At 45.8% G+C, this 25,570-nt stretch overlaps 1 pseudogene; it reads left to right on the forward strand.

Moving 5' to 3' along the window:
* Positions 1 to 372: 372 nt before the first annotated feature.
* LOC123142600 (probable LRR receptor-like serine/threonine-protein kinase At3g47570) overlaps positions 373 to 25,570 on the forward strand; it is a 38,105-nt pseudogene continuing 12,907 nt past the window's right edge.

Genomic DNA, 25,570 nt, shown 5'->3' on the forward strand with positions numbered 1-25,570 from the left:
AATCCGAGTACTTTTTCAAATAAAAAAATCAGAGTACTTTTTCCGGAGTAACCACCCGAGGGGCTATCCACACCAAAAAGCTAACAATGAACCATAAGAACACTCCAACGGGCCGATCCAAACAGATGCATGCTTTGTCCGCTTTTTATTTGTTTGGGTCGGCCGCGCTGACAACAATGTTCGATTTTTCATTTGGGTCGGCACATGCACCCAACACTGACCCAACCCATATTTTTTGAACGCTGACTAGAAAAAACAATCAATGTTCAAACTTAAACATAAATAAAGCAATAAAACCAGTCAGCCGCCGGCCAAAGTCCATATTTACATCAAACTTTAATTAAAAAGAAAATAAAAAAAGTCCGCGCCGCCATGCACGGTGCCCTAGGCGTCCTCGTCGTCCGAAGAAACGCCGGTAAGGTCGACCAGCTGCGGCACCGGGCCAGCCCACGGGAATGCCACCTCCCAGGCCAGGGCCACGTCGCCCTGTTGCGCCGGCTGCAACGCCTGCTAGACTGCTCCGGCGCGTGCACGACGCTCCTCCTCCTCTCCTCGCGCTCCCTCTGCATGAGACACTCGCCGTCGGCGCGCGCTGCCTCCAATGGTCGAGGTACGTGGCCTCCTGCGCCAGCTCGCGCCGAGCCAGATTTGGGGGGGGGAGGGGTGGACCCACTCGTGCAGCTCGCCTATCCAGACGTAGCGTTCGGTGGGCTCCTGCGTCGATGAGCCTCGCCGGCGACAACGGCACTATGCAGTCACTAGCCACAGAGAGGGCGAGGGCCTCCGTCAGCCTTGCCTGGTAGTCCGCCTCCGCCTTGCACTCCTCCTCGATGGAGGTTTCCAAGGGCGCTGCTAGCGCTGCCTGGTATGCAGCTGCTGGGAAACGTTGCATGGAAAACAAAAAAAATTCTACGCACACGCAAGATCTATCCATGGAGATGCATATCAACGAGAGGGGAGAGTGTGTCTATGTACCCTCGTAGACCATAAGCGGAAGCGTTTGACAACGCGGTTGATGTAGTCGAACTTCTTTCCGTTCCAACCGATCGAGCACCGAACGTATGGCACCTCCGCATTCAGCAAACGTTCAACTCGATGACGTCCTCCGCCTTCTTGATCCAGCAAGACGGCGAGGCAGTGGATGAGTTCCAGCAGCACGACGACATGGTGACAGTGATGGTGAAGTGATCTTTGCAGGGCTTCGCCTAAGCACTACGAAAATGAAGGAAATATGCCCTAGAGGCAATAATAAAGTTGTTATTTATATTTCCTTATATCATGATAAATGTTTATTATTCATGCTAGAATTGTATTAACCGGAAACTTAGTACATGTGTGAATACATAGACAAACAGAGTGTCCCTAGTATGCCTCTACTTGACTAGCTCGTTAATCAAAGATGGTTAAGTTTCCTGACCATAGACATGTGTTGTCATTTGATGAACAGGATCACATCATTAGAGAATGATGTGATGGACAAGACCCATCCGTTAGCTTAGCATAATGATCGTTTAGTTTTATTGCTATTGTTTTCTTCATGACTTATACATATTCCTCTGACTATGAGATTATGCAACTCCCGAATACCGGAGGAACACTTTGTGTGCTATCAAACGTCACAACATAACTGGGTGATTATAAAGATGCTCTACAGGTGTCTCCGAAGGTGTTTGTTGAGTTGGCATAGATGAATATTAGGATTTGTCACTCTGTGTATCGGAGAGGTATCTCTGGGCCCTCTCGGTAATGCACATCACTATAAGCCTTGCAAGCAATGTGACTAATGAGTTAGTTACGGGATGATGCATTACAGAACGAGTAAAGAGACTTGCCGGTAACGAGATTGAACTAGGTATGATAATACCGGCGATCGAATCTCGGGCAAGTAACATACAGATGACAAAGGGAATGACGTATGTTGTTATGCGGTTTTACCGGATCTTCATAGAATATGTAGGAGACAATATGAGGATCTAGGTTCCGCTATTGGTTATTGACCAGAGATATGTCTCGGTCATGTCTACATAGTTCTCGAACCCGTAGGGTCCGCACGCTTAACGTTCGATGACGATTTGTATTATGAGTTATGTGTTTTGGTGACCGAAGTTTGTTCGGAGTCCCGGATGAGATCACGGACATGACGAGGAGCCTCGAAATGGTCGAGAGGTAAAGATTGATATATTGGACGAAGGTATTCGGACACCGAAAAGGTTTCGGGACGTTTCAGATATTTATCGGGGAACCGAGGGGTTACCGGAACCCCCCGGGGAAGTTATGGGACTTGATGGGCCATAAGGGAGTAGGAGAGGGAAGGCCACAAGGTGGCGCGCCCCCCTCCCCAAGGCAGTCTGAATTGGACTAGGGGGAGGGGGTGCGGCCCCCTCTTTGCTTTCCCTCTCCCTCTCCTTCCCTCCTTCCCCCTCTTGGAATAGGAAAGGGAATCCAACTATGATTGGGAATCCTAGTTGGACTCCTCCATTGGCGCGCCCTCCTTGGCTGCCGGCCTCCTCCTCCCCCTCCTTTATATACGTGGCCAGGGGGCACCCCAAAGGCACAACAGTTGTTTCTTAGCCGTGTGCGGTGCCCCCTCCACAGTTTACCACCTCGGTCATATTGTCGTAGTGCTTAGGCGAAGCCCTGCGCGGATCACATCACCAACACCGTCGCCACGCCGTTGTGCTGACAGAACTCTCCCTTGACCCTTTATTGGATCAAGAGCTCTAGGGACGTCATCGTGCTGAACTTGTGCTGAACACGGAGGTGCCGTACGTTCGATACTTGGATCGGTTGGATCGTGAAGACGTTCGACTACATCAACCGCGTTATTAAACACTTCCGCTTTCGGTCTACGAGGGTACGTGGACACACTCTTCCATCTCATTGCTATGCTTCTCCTAGATAGATCTTGCGTGATCGTAGGATTTTTTTTGAATTACTACGTTCCCCAACAGTGGCATCCGAGCCAGGTCTATGCGTAGATGTTATATGCACGAGTAGAACACAAAGAGTTGTGGGCGATAATAGTCATACTGCTTACCACCAACGTCTTACTTGATTCGGCATTATTGTTGGATGAAGCAGCTCAGACCGACATTACATGACCGCGTTCATGAGACTGGTTCTACCGACGGGCTTCGCACACAGGTAGCTGGTGGGTGTCTGTTTCTCCAACTTTAGTTGAATCGAGTTTGACTACGGCCATTCCTTGTTGAAGGTTAAAACAACACACTTGACGAAAAATCATTGTGGTTTTGATGCGAACGGTTCTTGCTAGAAGCTTGTAGCAGCCACGTAAAACTTGCAACAACAAAGTAGAGGACGTCTAACTTGTTTTTGCAGGGCATGTTGTGATGTGATATGGTCAAGACGTGATGAGATATAAATTGTTGTATGAGATGATCATGTTTTGTAAAAGTAATCGTCAACTGGCAGGAGCCTTATGGTTGTCGCTTTATTGTATGAAATGCAATCGCCATGTAATTGCTTTACTTTATCACTAAGCGCTAGCGATAGTCGTGGAAGCAACAGTTGGAGAGACGACAATGACACTGCGATGGAGATCAAGGTGTCAAGCCGGTGACAATGGAGATCATGACGGTGCTTTGGAGATGGAGATCAAATGCACAAGATGATGATGGCCATATCATGTCACATATTTTTGATTGCATGTGATGTTTATCCTTTATGCATCTTATTTTTCTTAGTACGGCGGTAGCATTATAAGATGATCCCTCACTAAATTTCAAGGTACAAGTGTTCTCCATGAGTATGCACCGTTGCTACAGTTCGTCGTGCCGAGACTTTACGTGATGATCGGGTGTGATAAGCTCTACGTTCACATACAACGGGTGCAAGCCAGTTTTGCACGTGCAGAATACTCGGGTTAAACTTGACGAGCCTAGCATATGCAAATATGGCCTCGGAACACTGAGACCGAAAGGTCGAACGTGAATCATATAGTAGATATGATCAACATAGTGATGTTCACCATTGAAAACTACTCCATCTCACGTGATGATCGGACATGGTTTAATTGATATGGATCACGTGATCATTTAGATGACTAGAGGGATGTCAATCTAAGAGGGAGTTCTTAAGTAATATGATTAATTGAACTTAAATTTATCATGAACTTAGTACCTGATAGTTTTTGCATGTCTATGTTGTTGTAGATCAATGGCCCATGCTACCGTTCCCTTGAATTTTAATGCGTTCCTAGAGAAAGCTAAGTTGAAAGATGATGGTAGCAACTACACGGACTGGGTCCATAACTTGAGGATTATCCTCATTGCTGCACAGAAGAATTACGTCCTCGAAGCACCGATAGGTGCAATACTCGCTGCAGGAGCAACTCCGGACGTTATGAACGTCTGGCATTGCAAAGCTGATGACTACTCGATAGTTCAGTGTGCCATGCTTTATGGCTTAGAATCGGGACTTCAAAGACATTTTGAACGTCATGGAGCATATGAGATGTTCCAGGAGTTGAACTTAATATTTCAAGCAAATGCCCGAATTGAGAGATATGAAGTCTCCAGTAAGTTCTATAGCTGCAAAATGGAGGAGAATAGTTCTGTCAGTGGACATATACTCAGAATGTCTGGGTACCACAACCACTTGACTCAACTAGGAGTTAATCTTCCTGATGATAGTGTCATTGACAAAGTTCTTCAATCACTGCCACCAAGCTATAAAAGCTTTGTGATGAACTATAATATGCAAGGGATGGACAAGACAATTCCCGAGCTCTTCGCGATGCTAAAGGCTGCGAAGGTAGAAATCAAGAAGGAGCATCAAGTGTTGATGGTAAACAAGACCACTAGTTTCAAGAAAAAAGGGCAAAGGGAAGAAGGGGAACTTCAAGAAGAACGGCAAGCAAGTTGCTGCTCAAGTGAAGAAGCCCAAGTCTGGACCTAAGCCTGAGACTGAGTGTTTCTACTGCAAAGGGACTGGTCACTGGAAGCGGAACTGCCCCAAGTATTTGGCAGATAAGAAGGATGGCAAAGTGAAAGGTATATTTGATATACATGTTATTGATGTGTACCTTACTAATGCTCGTAGTAGCGCCTGGGTATTTGATACTAGTTCTATTGCTCATATTTGCAACTCGAAACAGGGGCTACGGATTAAACGAAGATTGGCTAAGGACGAGGTGACGATGCACGTGGGAAATGGTTCCAAAGTCGATGTGATCACCGTCAGCACGCTACCTCTACATCTACCGTCGGGATTAGTTTTAGACCTAAATAATTGTTATTTGGTGCCAGCGTTGAGCATGAACATTATATCTGGATCTTGTTTAATGCGAGACGGTTATTCATTTAAATCAGAGAATAATGGTTGTTCTATTTATATGAGTAATATCTTTTATGGTCATGCACCCTTGATGAGTGGTCTATTTTTGTTGAATCTCGATTGTAGTGATACACATATTCATAATATTGAAGTCAAAAGATGCAAAGTTAATAATGATAGTGCAACTTATTTGTGGCACTGCCGTTTAGGTCATATTGGTGTAAAGCGCATGAAGAAACTCCATGCTGATGGACTTTTGGAATCACTTGATTATGAATCACTTGATGCTTGTGAACCATGCCTCATGGCCAAGATGACTAAGACTCTGTTCTCCGGAACAATGGAGCGAGCCACTGACTTATTGGAAATAATACATACTAATGTATGCGGTCCAATGAGTGTTGAGGCTCACGGCGGGTATCGTTATTTTCTGACCTTCACAGATGATTTGAGCAGATATGGGTATATCTACTTAATGAAACATAAGTCTGAAACATTTGAAAAGTTCAAAGAATTTTAGAATGAAGTGAAAAATCATCGTAACAAGAAAATAAAGATCCTACGATCTGATCGTGGAGGTGAATATTTGAGTTATGAGTTTGGTCTTCATTTGAAACAATGTGGAATAGTTTCGCAACTCACGCCACCTGGAACACCATAGTGTAATGGTGTGTCCTAACGTCGTAACCATACTTAATTAAATATGGTGCGATCTATGATGTCTCTTACTGATTTACCGCCATCTTTTGGGGTTATGCTTTAGAGACGGCTACATTCACGTTAAATAGGGCACCATCTAAATCCGTTGAGACGACACCATATGAACTGTGGTTGGGCAAGAAACCTAAGCTGTCGTTTCTTAAAGTTTGGGGCTGCGATGCTTATGTGAAAAAGCTTCAACCTGATAAGCTCGAACCCAAATCGGAGAAATGTGTCTTCATAGGATATCCAAAGGAGACTGTTGGGTACACCTTCTATCACAGATCCGAAGGCAAGATATTCGTTGCTAAGAATGGATCCTTTCTAGAGAAGGAGTTTCTCTCGAAAGAAGTGAGTGGGAGGAAAGTAGAACTTGATGAGGTAATTGTACCTTCCCGAATTGGAAAGTAGTTCATCACAGAAGTCAGTTCCAGTGATTCCTACACCAATTACTGAGGAAGCTAATGATGATGATCATGAAACTTCAGACCAAGTTACTACCGAACCTCGTATGTCAACCAGAGTATGATCCACACCAGAGTGGTACGGTAATCCTGTTCTGGAGGTCATGTTACTTGACCATGACGAACCTACGACCTATGAGGAAGCGATGATGAGCCCAGATTCCGCAAAATGGCTTGAGGCCATGAAATCTGAGATGGGATCCATGTATGAGAACAAAGTGTGGACTTTGGTTGACTTGCCCGATGATCGGCAAGCCATAGAGAATAAATGGATCTTCAAGAAGAAGACTGACGCTGACGGTAATGTTACTGTCTACAAAGCTCGACTTGTTGCGGAAGGTTTTCGACAAGTTCAAGGAGTTGACTACGATGAGACCTTCTCACCCGTAGCGATGCTTAAGTCTGTCCGAATCATGTTAGCAATTGCCGCATTTTATGATTATGAAATTTGGCAAATGGATGTCAAAACTGCATTCCTTAATGGATATCTTAAAGAGGAGTTGTATATGATGCAACCAGAAGGTTTTGTCGATCCTAAAGGTGCTAACAAAGTGTGCAAGCTCCAGCGATCCATTTATGGACTGGTGCAAGCCTCTCAGAGTTGGAATATACGCTTTGATAGTGTGATCAAAGCATATGGTTTTATACAGACTTTTGGAGAAGCCTGTATTTACAAGGAAGTGAGTGGGAGCTCTATGGATGACATATTGTTGATTGGAAATAATACAGAATTTCTGGATAGCATAAAAGGATACTTGAATAAGAATTTTTCAATGAAAGACCTCGGTGAAGCTGCTTATATATTGGGCATCAAGATCTATAGAGATAGATCAAGACGCTTAATTGGACTTTCACAAAGCACATACCCTGATAAAGTTTTGAAGAAGTTCAAACGGATCAATCAAAGAAAGGGTTCTTGCCTGTGTTACAAGGTGTGAAGTTGAGTCAGACTCAATGCTCGACCAATGCAGAAGATAGAGAGAAAATGAAAGTCGTTCCCTATGCCTCAGCCATAGGTTCTATCATGTATGCAATACTGTGTACCGGACCAATGTGTGCCTTGCTATAAATTTAGCAAGGAGGTACCAAAGTAATCCAGGAGTGGATCACTGGACAGCGGTCAAGAACATCCTGAAATACCTGAAAAGGACTAATGATATGTTTCTCATTTATGGAGGTGAAAAAAAGCTTGTCGTAAATGGTTACGTCGATGCAAGCTTTGACACCGATCTGGATGACTCTAAGTCACAAACCAGATACGTGTTTATATTCAATGGTGGAGCTGTTAGTTGGTGCAGTTCCAAGCAGAGCGTCGTGGCAGGATCTACGTGTGAAGCGGAGTACATAGCTGCTTCGTAAGTAGCAAATGAAGGAGTCTGGATGAAGGAGTTCATATCCGATCTAGGTGTAATACCTAGTGCATCGGGTCCAATGAAAATATTTTGTGACAATACTGGAGCAATAGCCTTGGCGAAGGAATCCAGATTTCACAAGAGAACCAAACACATCAAGAGACGCTTCAATTCCATCCGCGATCAAGTCAAGGAGGGAGACATAGAGATTTGCAAAATACATATGGATCTGAATGTTGCAGACCCGTTGACTAAGCCTCTTCCACGAGCAAAACATGATCAGCATCAAGACTCCATGGGTGCACTACTGCAGGATGCTGCTAACGCGACACTACGATTAGAGACCCTTCGATGAAACTGTGTGCGATGCCATAATCGCAAATGGTGGTGTAAAAAACCGTCAAAAAAGGTGCAAAACGTTTGTGATGGAGGATGCATCAAACACGGTTCAGATTTTAGTTGCATGTGCGATTCAGGGCATATGGTTCAGTTCAATTAACCATTTTCGATGAGGAGGAACAAAAGAAACGGGCAGCCAGATGAAGGTGTGTGTGCGATGTACAACATACAATTCACTCAAATGAACTGTTTGTGATTAGGCAACACAAAAGAAACGGTCAGCCAGATCAAGGTGTGTGCGATGTACACCATACGGTTCACTCGGATGAACTATTTGTGATTAGGCAACACAAAAGAAATGGTCAGCCAGATCAAGGTGTGTGCGATATACGACATGCTGTTCACTCGGATGAACTGTTTGCGTAGAGACAAGAGAACAAAAATGGTTCAATATAACAAATACCATAAATATTGCAAGGTTCAAATTCAAAGATTACAACGCCCAAATTTAAACATTGCACACTTCTTCATTTCTGAAAGGGGATCAGCCGGTGACAAGTCATGTATGAGTTTGACACAATGACTTCCAATTTCTTTGCCATATGGTCTTCCAATACGAAGTTTGGCATTTTTGGAGGCTCTTCCTTTCCGCAGTACCTGTCGGCTCTGATAATCATACCATTCATCTTTCCTAATTAAATGCGTGTTCAACCTCAGTACCCTCAGCACCTTTGCTCTGGCAAGAAAGAACCTGGCGAGTGTAATCTCCGGTAAGGTCCCTTGGTAGGAGTTCAAAGTAATATTTGAGAGATGCAGATCCACGCATTCGATGTGATTGTCGTTATAAACATTATCCACCTCCGGGCCTATTATTATCCGCAAAAGAAGAGAACGTGTTAGTGCCTGCATGCAGTTTTGAACACTGCTACACACCCATTTGGTTTGCAGGATTTGTAAATGCACCAACGTGCCATCTTCGACCTGGCATGATTAACATGGGCATTTGATTACAATCTAGAAACATGTAGGCTTCTTCACAAGAGGTTGGATTGGATGAAAAATTCCCTAAGAAAACTAGTACAGATGAATCCAAAGGAGAAATGCTTATGGACGATTGTAACCATATGAATGAAGCAACCAATATGGGGTGGGGGTGTATGTCCTAAAATCCTCCAAAGTTCCTTCAGAAATCGTAGTACATTGTCATTGTAAACCTGGGAAAAGGTGCAAAAAAATTGAACTCCCTTATGGTTAACATTTAACAGGAAAGGAACATCACCTCGATATACAGCTTCTTCAGGCACGGAAAGCATCTCAGGCAACTGACAACTTGGTCTAGGTTGGGGCCGACAGATTCTAGTGCCAAGACCTTCACTGTGCCCAGAGTCTGGCTGAAGCTTCGCTGGATGACAGATGAACATACATCTTCAAAACTAGAAATAACGTTGATATCAAGGAGAGGTATAAGGCGACTGTTGTACCTGAAAGTTGTAGTATTTGACAGACGAGTATCCCACCACTTTCAATTTCGGCGCAGAAATGACATTGATTCTTGTTGGACCTTGTTGATCAACTACATGTAATCTCTCAAGTGAAGGTGTGTCCTGGATGACCATATTGTGGTCCACCTTTCGTGATCTCTCATTGCAGCACCAGCAACACACATAAATAGTCCGGAGAGTCCCGGAGGTGATGTGCATGGTACTCGACCAATTCATCGCCTGAAGACGAAGGAACTCGAGTGTAGTACAGCACGGAGCAGGCGCTCCATGTCATCCTTTGGGATGCGGACGGTGACGAGCACGAGGTGCTTCAGTTGTGGTAGAAAAAGAGCGGGCATGTCATTAGGGGGGATGGCAGTTCATGAACTTGGTGAGGCGCAGCATGGGCGCGAAGCGAAGTGCGGACGTTGGCAGCAAGCACATATGCCCATCATTAAAACTGAGCTTCTCGAGCTGACCTATGGCGGGCGATCGGAACCACTCGTCAAGCTTGGCTCGGTCCTTGCCATTGGAACGGAACTTGCCCGTGATAAGGCCTTTGATTGGGCCACGGTGACTGCCGAGGATCTGGGAGAACACATCCAAGCTTTGGCGATAGCCATGGCAGAGCTTGTGGGCGTCGAGGAGGTTGAAAGGGGTGAGGAGCCATAGGGGGCGCCACCGCCGGGAAAGGGCGGCTGTCCTCGCCCGATATTTGATTGGGAGGAGGGATATGATGACTATCAACATATCATTGGGGAGGTTGTTGATGAAGTCTAGGCCTATAGGAGTCGCTTGCGGTTCTTTCTCGACCCGCCTCCGCTTGTTGGCAGCCTCGTTCTCCACCTCGTTGGCGGCGACGGAAACCTCTGTCTCCATATTCACGCCGTGCTCCGGTGCTTCAGCAGCCCCGGCTTCGCCACTCCCTCTGATGGGGCGCTTCGGCGGCATCCTTGTACACTGACGGCTTTGAGGACTCAGAGCGGCGTCGAGGATGCGGGCGAAGAGAGAGGAATTGTGTGTGTAGCGAGGATGGGGGGTGCGGCCGCTCGGCGGCGCCATTAATATAGACCAATGGGAGCGAGGCGGGCGGCGGTCCAAGGCTGTGTCTCGCTTCCCGGTGAGAACGACTGCTTAATCTCTAGTATGAATGAAATCTATGCTTAATTACTGAATTTAGTTGCAAAAAATAGATAGTGCTATTGATTTTTAGCTGCATATTTTGAAAAATCGCAGTGTCTCTTGGCTTAGCGCCGAAGTCTGGCTTTAATTTGCATACCGTAATCTGAACCGTTTGCGTTGAAGGGATGCACAGATCCTGCGTTGAACAACTTGTACGCTTCCCGGTGAGCCTGCGCACCGGACTGCGCTCGCACGCCTCCCGTTCAGTCAAACAGCTGTCCACACGGCACCTCCTATAGCCATTAAAGTCAAGACACGTGGCGTCACGTGAATGGTTAACAGAACACACACGTTTTGAATTATACAAACATTTGAGATATTAAAGTGGCAACTATTTTTTCAAAATGCCTTTGTTAGCTGTCATTATTCGAGTGCGCCTTCTCTCAAAATGGACACGAAAAATACCACAACACGTCGGGTGCCATTCCATGATAGCATGCAAAGTTTCATGAATTCCAGACAAGTTTTAGATTTACTAGAATTTAAAAACAAAGTATCTCAACATTTTGCCGGCAATCAACGGTGCCCTGGTGTTTGAAATTCATTCCCATTTCTTGCATGGGACCTAAGCATGCACCCAAGGACACATACTTGATTTCTTAACCAATTTATATGCACTGGAGCATGTGCATGTAGTTCAAATTTGAATTATGCACATAAATGCATTGATAACTATGTTAATGCATAAAAATGTCCAAACGAACCCCGAGAAATCACGAAAATTGACACAACACTCCTGTTGTTCTATGTTGACACGATAAAATATTTGAAAGCAATAAGAGGCAATGGATATCATTTCGTCCCCAAAGGTGGGACGTTCCCTATCGAAACCATTATGCTAGTTGTAAGGAGCTCTGGTTTGTGGGAAGCATATACCCAAACGTACCCCAAATGGGACAAAAAATTTACCACGACATGTTGAAGCCGCTCCATGATACCATGCCAAGTTTCATGAATTTCACACGAGTTTTGGATTTACTAGAATTTAAAAACCAGGTATCTCAACGTTTTGCGGGCAATCAACGGTGCCCTGGTGTTTGAAATTCATTCCCATTTCTTGCATGGGACCTAAGCATGCACCCAAGGATACAGATTTGATTTTTCAACCAATTTATATGCACTGGAGCATGTGCATGTAGTTCAAATTTGAATTATGCACATAAATGCATTGAAAACTCAGTTAATGCATAAAAATGTCCAAACGAACCCCGAAAAATCACAAAAATTGACACAACACTCCTGCTGTTCTATGTTGACACGTGAAAAAATTTGAAAGCAATAAGAGGCAATGTATATCATTTCATCCCCAAAGGTGGGACGTTCCCTATCGAAACCATCATGCTTGTTGTGAGGAGCTCTGGTTTGTGAGAAGCATATACCCAAACCTGCCCCAAATGGACAAATTTTTACCATGGCATGTTGATGCCGCTCCATGATAGCATGCCAAGTTCCATGAATTTCAGACGAGTTTTGGATTTACTAGAATTTAAAAACCAGGTATCTCAACGTTTTGCCGGCAATCAACGGTGCCCTGGTGTTTGAAATTCATTCCCATTTCTTGCATGGGACCTAAGCATGCACACAAGGACACATATTTGATTTTTCAACCAATTTATATGCACTGGAGCATGTGCATGTAGTTCAAATTTAAATTATGCACATAAATGCATTGAAAACCCAGTTAATACATAAAAATGTCCAAACGAACCCCGAAAAATCACAAAAATTGACACAACACTCCTGTTGTTCTATGTTGACACGAGAAAAAATTTGAAAGCAATAAGAGGCAATGGATTTCGTTTTGTCCCCAAAGGTGGGACGTTCCCTATCAAAACCATCATGCTTGTTGTGAGGACCTCTGGTTTGTGAGAAGCATATACCAAACCTGCCCCAAATGGGACAAATTTTTTACCACGGCATGTTGAAGCCGCTCCATGATACCATGCCAAGTTTCATGAATTTTAGACGAGTTTTGGATTTACTAGAATTTAAAAACCAGGTATCTCAACGTTTTGCTGGCAATCAACTGTGCCCTGGTGTTTGAAATTCATTCTCATTTCTTGCATGGGACCTAAGCATGCACCCAAGGACACAGATTTGATTTTTCAACCAATTTATATGCACTGGAGCATGTGCATGTAGCTCAAATTTGAATTATGCACATAAATGCATTGAAAACTCATTTAATGCATAAAAATGTCCAAATGAACCCCGAAAAATCACAAAAATTGACACAACAATCCTGTTTTTCTATGTTGACACGAGAAAAATTTGAAAGCAATAAGAGGCAATGGATATCGTTTCGTCCCCAAAGGTGGGCGTTCCCTATCGAAACCATCATGTTTGTTGTGAGAAGCTCTGGTTTGTGAGAATCTTATACCCAATCCTGCCCCAAATGGGATAATTTTTTTACCACGGCATGTTGATGCCGCTCCATGATACCATGCCAAGTTTTATGAATTTCAGACGAGTTTTGGATTTACTAGAATTTAAAAACCAGGTATCTCAACGTTTTGCCGGCAATCAACGGTGCCCTGGTGTTTGAAATTCATTCCCATTTCTTGCATGGGATGTAAGCATGCACCCAAGGACACATATTTGTTTTTTCAACCAATTATATGCAATGGAGCATGTGCATGTAGTTCAAATTTGAATTATGCACATAAATGCATTGAAAACTCAGTTAATAAATAAAAATGTCCAAACGAACCCCGAAAAATCAAAAAAATTGACACAACACTCCTGTTGTTCTATGTTGACACGAGAAAAAAAATTGAAAGCAATAAGAGGCAGTGGATATCGTTTCGTCCACAAAGGTGGGACGTTCCTTATCGAAACCATCATGCTTATTGTGAGAAGCTCTGGTTTGTGAGAAGCTTATACCCAAACCTGCCCCAAATGGGACAATTTTTTTACCAGAACATGTTGATGCCGCTCCATGATACCATGCCAAGTTTCATGAATTTCAGACGAGTTTTGGATTTACTAGAATTTAAATACCATGCATCTCAACGTTTTGCCGGCAATCAATGGTGCCCTGGTGTTCGAAATTCATTCCCATTTCTTGCATGGGACCTAAGCATGCACCCAAGGACATAGATTTGATTTTTCAACCAATTTATATGCACTAGAGCATGTGCATGTAGTTCAAATTTGATTTATGCACATAAATGCATTGAAAACGCAGTTAATGCATAAAAATGTCCAAACGAACCCCGAAAATCCACAAAAACTGACACAACACTCCTGTTGTTTTATGTTGACACGAGAAAAAATTTGAAAGCAATAAGAGGCAATGGATATCATTTCATTCCCAAATGTGGGACATTCCCTATCAAAACCATCATGCTTGTTGTGAGAAGCTCTGGTTGTGAGAAGCTTATACCCAAACCTGCCCCAAATGGGACAAATTTTTTACCACGGTATGTTGATGCCGCTCCATTGCCCCAAATTCCAATTCTTTTACAACACACATATAGTTGCATGTTCATTGCAGATAAAAGGTCTAGCAATTCAAACAACGTCCATTGCCGTTGTGACCCCATTATGTTATTCAAATCAAGTAGAGCTCACACAGTTTGTTATCACCAACCGTGTGAGATGTAGTACAAAATATCTTGGAGCACCGTCGGTGTATAGTACGCCTATGGCTTACGCGAGAAGGTGCGTCGGCTGCAGTCCACAGCCAGTGTGTCAAGCACACTAGCTCGCTCCCCAAATACTCCCGCCTCTGCATCCCTCGCAATCTCGAAAATATTACTGCCTCGTAATCTCGAAAATATCTACCGCTTGGAAGGTTTTAATGTTTGATAGCACACGATTAGTATGTGCGGACCGTGTGCGATGTCTGTTACTCCTGCTCTACTTCAGTCCCTTGATTCAAATTTTCAGTAGCCCCGGTATTTTACTCCCGCCTCTGCATCCCTCGCAATCTCAAAAATATCTGCTCACCCTTGATCCAAATTTTCAGTAGCCCCGCCTTGTTACTCCCACCTAGTAAAATTTTCAGTTGCCGCAGTATTTCCTCAAACACAACCTTGCCCCCCGCCCCCCTCCACACACACCCCAAAACCTCTGCTCACACAGACACACACAACCCTCGAAACCATTGGTAGGTCGCCGCCATCGCCTCCATCCTCAACCTCTGCCTGTGTGCCAGGGAGCTCGAGGAGCCAATGGCCAAAAAGAGGTTTATAGCGGCCTTTTTGCCCAATGCTGGCGAGGTGGCCGCCGAGGTGTCCCCGTCGTCCTCCGCGGGCCCGATCCGCCGTCGCCGGTCCCCCGATCCGCCCGCCGTCGTGCCCATACACTGGTTCGAGGACTTCCCCGTCCTCCCTCGGACCTGGCAGCCGACGAGGTCCTACCTCGGGGTCCGGCAGCGGCGGTGGGGGACGTGGGTTGCCGAGATTATAGATCAAGAGACCCACACCCGCCGGTGGCTCGGTAGCTTCCACACGGCCGAGCTCGCGGCCATGGAGTACGACCACTGGCAGGTCCGCTACCACGGCGTGGCGGCTAGGCTCAATTTCCCCTTCGACACACGTCCGGTCGACCTCGTTCCTACGGAGCCTGGGGTCGTGAGCTCGGCTATGGCGTGGGAGGACCGCTAGGCGTGGGAGCGCCTCGAGGCCGAGGCCGCCGACGAGGCCTACATGCAAGAGCTCCGCCGGCAGCACCCGAAGCTCGTGGAGGCGGAGCGGGCGATCTTTGCCGGCGCGGAGGGCGGCGAGGTTATCGCGCTCTCCTCCGATGACGAGGTCGAAGGCGGCGAGGATGACGGCGCGGAGGGCGGCGAGGTTATCGCGCTCTCCTCCGATGACGAGGTCGAAGGCGGCGGCGACGGTGGCGCGGAGGGCGTCGAGGACGAGGAGATCGACATCGACGAGTGGAGGTGTGCCTTCCCAACGACCCCGACGACGGTACCGGCCCGGACCCGGCTCGCGGCACACCGTACATGACGAGGAAGGATTGGCTCAACCTCTACTTCGACCGAAAGTAGTTTAGCTTAGTTTAAATTTATGTTTTATGTTCGTTTATGCAAAACTATCTATGTTTATGTTTTATGTTCGGTTATGCTTGATGCAGTTAACACACGTTTCCACTTCTTGTTTTGCTTAAGTAGCGTGCTTAAGCCTGCACACTAAAGCTATCATTTGTAGATTATGTTGTCTACCATGGATATATTTGGTTGATGTTTAGCCTGTTGTGCTTAACATGCCTTTATATGTACTCATGCAGGACAATATTGAGAACAATGTTGTTTTCCATCGAGGTTAGTTTCATCGCATTGCTTATATGTACTCACTGTTCAGGATATCGGTAGCTGGTACCATATAGCCTGGGGCTGATAAGGGATTAATCGTCGAATCGGATATTTCACTGAATATATCTGTAACCCATTTATCAGTAGGTTAACTAGGGCCATATTTAATATATCTGAGGCTACATAGCAACATGCATTGTACTGAATGACTAAATATGCAATCCCAGGCTACATAGGAACAAGGAAGAGTGTTACCTTAATGTTCTGATGATGTCTAGATATACATGTAATAAAATCTTATATAATGGGATGGAGGGAGTGTTGTACTACATCATTTTTCAATTGTTGTTTGGCTTCTAATACTAACTTGGTGCTTTTAGGTACATATATCATTGCCGAAGATCCACACTTCGACCCTTTCTGCGTATGGGGCAATGAGATATTCATGAACCAGCATCAAGGGAGGAAACTAATAAAGATTGTTATTAAAATGGGTCAAAAGTGTCAATTGCACTATTTGTTTACACTTATGCAAGACAACAGTGAACTGCAGGATGGTAAGTAAGAACCCTATAGCCTTCTTTTTACTGCCCGTAATGAGTTATGTTAGATGAAAATATCTGAATCTTTTTTCTTTTGCACTGGATCCTGAAGCAGTTTACTCAAGATTACCTCTCAAACTACATGATTGGCGGCCGGCCATCACAAGGGGTTGGACTAGAGTCCTGCATGCCTTCTGCATCCAGGAGAGCACAATAGGGCCATTCCGCTTCACCTTGTTCAGCAACCGGAATGTATGTCGCCTCTTTCTTTACCATCTGTAATAGTACAAGTATAGAACCCTGGTTCATCATTCTTTATTTGGTGCTTATGTAATTCTTAAACATATGTACCTGTGAATCGAATAATGCATTGGTTGTTTGAACCTGATGGATATGAATAAAGCTATATCCTACTTTCAATTTTAAATTAGGTACAATTTTAAATAGCAGCAATTAAATTAGGGCGAAATTACATTGTGCAGGTCATTACGGCACACACGGTTGGTAAAACACAAACGTTTGCGATATACACCATAATCCGAGACGTTCATAGAGAGGAAACTGTTGGAAATATGCCCTAGAGGCAATAATAAATGGTTATTATTATATTTCTTTGTTCATGGTAATTGTCTATTATTCATGCTATAATTGTATTGTCCGGAAATCGTAATACATGTGTGAATACATAGACCACAACGTGTCCCTAGTAAGCCTCTAGTTGACTAGCTCGTTGATCAACAGATAGTCATGGTTTCCTGACTATGGACATCGGATGTCACTGATAACGGGATCACATCATTAGGAGAATGATGTGATGGACAAGACCCAATCCTAAGCATAGCATAAAAGATCATGTAGTTTCGTTTGCTAGAGCTTTTCCAATGTCAAGTATCTTTTCCTTAAGACCATGAGATCGTGCAACTCTCGGATACCGTAGGAGTGCTTTGGGTGTGCCAAACGTCACAACGTAACTGGGTGACTATAAAGGTGCACTACGGGTATCTCCGAAAGTGTCTGTTGGGTTGGCACGGATCGAGACTGGGATTTGTCACTCCGTGTGACGGAGAGGTATCTCTGGGCCCACTCGGTAATGCATCATCATAATGAGCTCTATGTGACTAAGGCGTTAGTCACGGGATCATGCATTGCGGTACGAGTAAAGAGACTTGCCGGTAACGAGATTGAACAAGGTATTGGGATACCGACGATCGAATCTCGGGCAAGTAACATACCGATTGACAAAGGGAATTGCATACGGGATTGATTGAATCCTCGACACCGTGGTTCATCCGATGAGATCATCGTGGAACATGTGGGAGCCAACATGGGTATCCAGATCCCGCTGTTGGTTATTGACCGGAGAGGCGTCTCGGTCATGTCTGCATGTCTCCCGAACCCGTAGGGTCTACACACTTAAGGTTCGGTGACGCTAGGGTTGTAGAGATATATGTATGCGGAAACCCGAAAGTTGTTCGGAGTCCCGGATGAGATCCCGGACGTCACGAGAGGTTCCGGAATGGTCCGGAGGTGAAGAATTATATATAGGAAGTCAAGTTTCGGCCACCGGGAAAGTTTCGGGGGTTACCGGTATTGTACCGGGACCACCGGAAGGGTCCCGGGGGTCCACCGGGTGGGGCCACCTATCCCGGAGGGCCCCGTGGGCTGAAAGTGGAAGGGAACCAGCCCCTAGTGGGCTGGGCGCCCCCCTGGGCCTCCCCCCATGCGCCTAGGGTTGGGAACCCTAGGGTGGGGGGCTTCCCCCTTGCCTTGGGGGGCAAGGCAACCCCTTCCCCCCCTTTGGCCGCCGCCCCCCCTTGAGATCCCATCTCTAGGGCCGGCGCCCCCCCAGGGGGCCTATATAAAGGGGGGGAGGGAGGGCAGCAACAACAGCCTTGGGCGCCTCCCTCCTCCCCTGCAACACCTCTCTCTCTCTCTCGCAGAAGCTCGGCGAAGCCCTGCCGGAGACCCGCTACATCCACCACCACGCCGTCGTGCTGCTGGATCTCCATCAACCTCTCCTTCCCCCTTGCTGGATCAAGAAGGAGGAGACGTCGCTGCACCGTACGTGTGTTGAACGCGGAGGTGCCGTCCGTTCGGCACTCGGTCATCGGTGATTTGGATCACGGCGAGTACGACTCCGTCATCCACGTTCATTGGAACGCTTCCGCTCGCGATCTACAAGGGTATGTAGATGCACTCCTTTCCCCTCGTTGCTAGTATACTCCATAGATGCATCTTGGTGAGCGTAGGAAAATTTTAAAATTATGCTACGATTCCCAACAGTGGCATCATGAGCCAGGCCTATGCGTAGTTACTATGCACGAGTAGAACACAAAGCAGTTGTGGGCGTTGAGTTTGCCAATTCTTCTTGCCGCTACTAGTCTTTTCTTGTTTCGGCGGCATTGTAGGATGAAGCGGCCCGGACCGACCTTACACGTACGCTTACGTGAGACAGGTTCCACCGACTGACATGCACTAGTTGCATAAGGTGGCTAGCGGGTGTCTGTCTCTCCTACTTTAGTCGGAACGGATTCGATGAAAAGGGTCCTTATGAAGGGTAAATAGAAATTGGCAAATCACGTTGTGGTCATACGTAGGTAAGAAAACGTTCTTGCTAGAAACCTACAAACCACGTAAAAACTTGCAACAACAATTAGAGGACGTCTAACTTGTTTTTGCAGCAAGTGCTATGTGATGTGATATGGCCAGAAGATGTGATGAATGATATATGTGATGTATGAGATTGATCATATTCTTGTAATAGGAATCACGACTTGCATGTCGATGAGTATGACAACCGGCAGGAGCCATAGGAGTTGTCTTTATTATTTTGCATGACCTGCGTGTCATTGAATAACGCCATGTAAATTACTTTACTTTGTTGCTAAACGCGTTAGCCATAGAAGTAGAAGTAATCGTTGGCGTGACGACTTCATGAAGACACAATGATGGAGATCATGATGATGGAGATCATGGTGTCATGCCGGTGACGAAGATGATCATGGTGCCCCGAAGATGGAGATCAAAGGAGCATAATGATATTGGCCATATCATGTCACTATTTGATTGCATGTGATGTTTATCATGTTTTTGCATCTTATTTGCTTAGAACGACGGTAGTAAGTAAGATGATCCCTTATAATAATTTCAAGAAAGTGTTCACCCTAACTGTGCACCGTTGCGAAGGTTCGTTGTTTCGAAGCACCACGTGATGATCGGGTGTGATAGATTCTAACGTTCGAATACAACGGGTGTTGACGAGCCTAGCATGTACAGACATGGCCTCGGAACACACGCAATACACTTAGGTTGACTTGACGAGCCTAGCATGTACAGACATGGCCTCGGAACACGGAGGACCGAAAGGTCGAGCATGAGTCGTATAGAAGATACGATCAACATGGAGATGTTCACCGATCTTGACTAGTCCGTCTCACGTGATGATCGGACACGGCCTAGTTAAACTCGGATCATGTTTCACTTAGATGACGAGAGGGATGTCTATCTGAGTGGGAGTTCATTAAATAATTTGATTAGATGAACTTAATTATCATGAACTTAGTCTAAAATCTTTACACTATGTCTTGTAGATCAAATGGCCAACGTTGTCCTCAATTTCAACGCGTTCCTAGAGAAAACCAAGCTGAAAGATGATGGCAGCAACTATACGGACTGGGTCCGGAACCTGAGGATCATCCTCATAGTAGCCAAGAAAGATTATGTCTTAGAAGCACCGCTAGGTGATGCACCAATCCCTGAGAACCAAGACGTTATGAACGCTTGGCAGCAGCGTGCTGATGATTACTCCCTCGTTCAGTGCGGCATGCTTTACAGCCTAGAACCGGGTCTCCAAAAGCGTTTTGAGAAACATGGAGCATATGAGATGTTCGAGGAGCTGAAATTGGTTTTCCAAGCTCATGCCCGGGTCGAGAGATATGATGTCTCCGACAAGTTCTTCAGCTGTAAAATGGAGGAGAACAGTTCTGTTAGTGAGCACATACTCAGAATGTCTGGGTTGCATAACCGCTTGTCTCAGCTGGGAGTTAATCTCCCGGATGACGCGGTCATTGACAGAATCCTCCAGTCGCTTCCACCAAGCTTCAAGAGCTTTGTGATGAACTACAATATGCAGGGGATGGAAAAGACCATTCCTGAGGTATATTCAATGCTGAAATCAGCGGAAGGGGAGATCAGAAAAGAACATCAAGTGTTGATGGTGAATAAAACCACTAAGTTCAAGAAGGGCAAGGGTAAGAAGAACTTCAAGAAGGACGGCAAGGGAGTTGCCGCGCCCGGTAAGCCAGTTACTGGGAAGAAGTCAAAGAATGGACCCAAGCCCGAGACTGAGTGCTTTTATTGCAAGGGAAGTGGTCACTGGAAGCGGAACTGCCCCAAATACTTAGCGGACAAGAAGAAGGCCGGCAACACCAAAGGTATATGTGATATACATGTAATTGATGTGTACCTTACCAGTACTCGTAGTAGCTCCTGGGTATTTGATACCGGTGCGGTTGCTCATATTTGTAACTCAAAACAGGAACTACGGAATAAACGGAGACTGGCGAAGGACGAGGTGACGATGCGCGTCGGGAATGGTTCCAAGGTCGATGTGATCGCCGTCGGCACGCTACCTCTGCATCTACCCACGGGATTAGTTTTAAACCTCAATAATTGTTATTTAGTGCCAGCTTTGAGCATGAACATTGTATCTGGATCTCGTTTAATTCGAGATGGCTACTCATTTAAATCCGAGAATAATGGTTGTTCTATTTATTTGAGAGATATGTTTTATGGTCATGCCCCGCTGGTCAATGGTTTATTTTTGATGAATCTCGAACGTGATGTTACACATGTTCATAGTGTGAATACCAAAAGATGTAAAGTTGATAACGATAGTCCCACATACTTGTGGCACTGCCGCCTTGGTCACATTGGTGTCAAGCGCATGAAGAAGCTCCATGCAGATGGACTTTTGGAGTCTCTTGATTACGAATCATTTGACACGTGCGAACCATGCCTCATGGGTAAGATGACCAAGACTCCGTTCTCCGGAACAATGGAGCGAGCAACCAACTTATTGGAAATCATACATACCGATGTGTGCGGTCCAATGAGTGTTGAGGCTCGCGGAGGATATCGTTATGTTCTCACTCTCACTGATGACTTAAGTAGATATGGGTATGTCTACCTAATGAAACACAAGTCTGAAACCTTTGAAAAGTTCAAGGAATTTCAGAGTGAAGTTGAGAATCAACGTGACAGGAAAATAAAATTCTTACGATCAGATCGTGGTGGAGAATATTTAAGTCACGAATTTGGTACACACTTAAGGAAATGTGGAATAGTTTCACAACTCACGCCGCCTGGAACACCTCAGAGAAATGGTGTGTCCGAACGTCGTAATCGCACTCTATTGGATATGGTGCGATCTATGATGTCTCTTACCGATTTACCGCTCTCATTTTGGGGCTATGCTTTAGAGACTGCCGCATTCACTTTAAATAGGGCTCCGTCGAAATCCGTTGAGACGACACCGTATGAATTATGGTTTGGGAAGAAACCTAAGCTGTCGTTTCTAAAAGTTTGGGGATGCGATGCTTATGTCAAGAAACTTCAACCTGAAAAGCTCGAACCCAAGTCGGAAAAATGCGTCTTCATAGGATACCCTAAGGAAACCATTGGGTATACCTTCTACCTCAGATCCGAAGGCAAGATCTTCGTTGCCAAGAACGGGTCCTTTCTAGAGAAGGAGTTTCTCTCGAAAGAATTGAGTGGGAGGAAAGTGGAACTTGATGAGGTGATAGTCACCCCTTCCGAACCGGAAAGTAGCGCAGCGCGGGAAAATGTTCCTGTGGTGCCTACACCGACTGGGGAGGAAGTTAATGATGATGATCATGAAGCTTCGGATCAAGTTACTGAACTTCGTAGGTCCACAAGGACACGTTCCGCACCAGAGTGGTACGGCAACCCTGTCCTGGAAATCATGTTGTTAGACAACGGTGAACCTTCGAACTATGAAGAAGCGATGGCGGGCCCGGATTCCGACAAATGGCTAGAAGCCATGAAATCCGAGATAGGATCCATGTATGAAAACGAAGTATGGACTTTGACTGACTTGCCCGATGATCGGCGAGCCATAGAAAACAAATGGATCTTTAAGAAGAAGACGGACGCGGATGGTAATGTGACCATCTACAAAGCTCGACTTGTCGCTAAGGGTTATCGACAAGTTCAAGGGGTTGACTACGATGAGACTTTCTCACCCGTAGCGAAGCTGAAGTCCGTCCGAATCATGTTAGCAATTGCCGCATACTATGATTATGAGATATGGCAGATGGACGTCAAAACGGCATTCCTTAACGGCTTCCTTAAGGAAGAGTTGTATATGATGCAGCCGGAAGGTTTTGTCGATCCTAAGAATGCTAACAAAGTATGCAAGCTCCAGCGCTCAATCTATGGGCTGGTGCAAGCATCTCGGAGTTGGAACATTCGCTTTGATGAGATGATCAAAGCGTTTGGGTTTACACAGACTTATGGAGAAGCCTGTGTTTACAAGAAAGTGAGTGGGAGCTCTGTAGCATTTCTCATATTATATGTGGATGACATACTATTGATGGGAAATGATATAGAATTCTTGGAAAGTATAAAGGCCTATTTGAATAAGTGTTTTTCAATGAAGGACCTTGGAGAAGCTGCTTATATATTAGGCATCAAGATCTATAGAGATAGATCAAGACGCCTCATTGGTCTTTCACAGAGTACATACCTTGACAAGATATTGAAGAAGTTCAATATGGATCAGTCCAAGAAGGGGTTCTTGCCTGTATTGCAAGGTGTGCAATTGAGCACGGCTCAATGCCCGACCACGGCAGAAGATATAGAAAAGATGAGTGTCATCCCCTATGCCTCGGCCATAGGGTCTATTATGTATGCCATGCTGTGTACCAGACCTGATGTAAACCTTGCCGTAAGTTTGGTAGGAAGGTACCAAAGTAATCCCGGCATGGAACACTGGACAGCGGTCAAGAATATCCTGAAGTACCTGAAAAGGACTAAGGATATGTTTCTCGTTTATGGAGGTGACGAAGAGCTCGTCGTAAAGGGTTACGTCGACGCTAGCTTCGACACAGATCTGGATGACTCTAAGTCACAAACCGGATACGTGTATATTTTGAATGGAGGAGCAGTAAGCTGGTGCAGTTGCAAGCAAAGCGTCGTGGCGGGATCTACATGTGAAGCGGAGTACATGGCAGCCTCGGAGGCAGCACAGGAAGCAGTCTGGATGAAGGAGTTCATTACCGACCTAGGGGTGATTCCCAATGCGTCGGGCCCGATGACTCTCTTCTGTGACAACACTGGAGCCATTGCCCTTGCGAAGGAGCCCAGGTTTCACAGGAAGACCAGGCATATCAAGCGTCGCTTCAACTCCATTCGTGAAAGTGTTCAAAATGGAGACATAGATATTTGTAAAGTACATACGGACCTGAATGTAGCAGATCCGTTGACTAAACCTCTCCCTAGGGCAAAACATGATCAACACCAGGACGCAATGGGTGTTCGATTCATCACAATGTAACTAGATTATTGACTCTAGTGCAAGTGGGAGACTGTTGGAAATATGCCCTAGAGGCAATAATAAATGGTTATTATTATATTTCTTTGTTCATGGTAATTGTCTATTATTCATGCTATAATTGTATTGTCCGGAAATCGTAATACATGTGTGAATACATAGACCACAACGTGTCCCTAGTAAGCCTCTAGTTGACTAGCTCGTTGATCAATAGATAGTCATGGTTTCCTGACTATGGACATCGGATGTCATTGATAACGGGATCACATCATTAGGAGAATGATGTGATGGACAAGACCCAATCCTAAGCATAGCATAAAAGATCGTGTAGTTTCGTTTGCTAGAGCTTTTCCAATGTCAAGTATCTTTTCCTTAGACCATGAGATCGTGCAACTCCTGGATACCGTAGGAGTGCTTTGGGTGTGCCAAACGTCACAACGTAACTGGGTGACTATAAAGGTGCACTACGGGTATCTCCGAAAGTGTCTGTTGGGTTGGCACGGATCGAGACTGGGATTTGTCACTCCGTGTGACGGAGAGGTATCTCTGGGCCCACTCGGTAATGCATCATCATAATGAGCTCTATGTGACTAAGGCGTTAGTCACGGGATCATGCATTATGGTACGAGTAAAGAGACTTGCCGGTAACGAGATTGAACAAGGTATTGGGATACCGACGATCGAATCTCGGGCAAGTAACATACCGATTGACAAAGGGAATTGCATACGGGATTGATTGAATCCTCGACACCGTGGTTCATCCGATGAGATCATCGTGGAACATGTGGGAGCCAACATGGGTATCCAGATCCCGCTGTTGGTTATTGACCGGAGAGGCGTCTCGGTCATGTCTGCATGTCTCCCGAACCCGTAGGGTCTACACACTTAAGGTTCGGTGACGCTAGGGTTGTAGAGATATATGTATGCGGAAACCCGAAAGTTGTTCGGAGTCCCGGATGAGATCCCGGACGTCACGAGAGGTTCCGGAATGGTCCGGAGGTGAAGAATTATATATAGGAAGTCAAGTTTCGGCCACCGGGAAAGTTTCGGGGGTTACCGGTATTGTACCGGGACCACCGGAAGGGTCCCGGGGGTCCACCGGGTGGGATCACCTATCCCGGAGGGCCCCGTGGGCTGAAAGTGGAAGGGAACCAGCCCCTAGTGGGCTGGGCGCCCCCCTTGGGCCTCCCCCCATGCGCCTAGGGTTGGGAACCCTAGGGTGGGGGGCTTCCCCCTTGCCTTGGGGGGCAAGGCAACCCCTTCCCCCCCTTTGGCCGGCCCCCCCTTTGGATCTCATCTCCAGGGCCGGTGCCCCCCCAGGGGGCCTATATAAAGGGGGGGGGGGAGGGAGGGCAGCAACAACAGAGCCTTGGGCGCCTC

Source organism: Triticum aestivum, chromosome 6D (assembly GCF_018294505.1).
Source record: "Triticum aestivum cultivar Chinese Spring chromosome 6D, IWGSC CS RefSeq v2.1, whole genome shotgun sequence".
NCBI classification, from domain to species: domain Eukaryota; kingdom Viridiplantae; phylum Streptophyta; class Magnoliopsida; order Poales; family Poaceae; genus Triticum; species Triticum aestivum.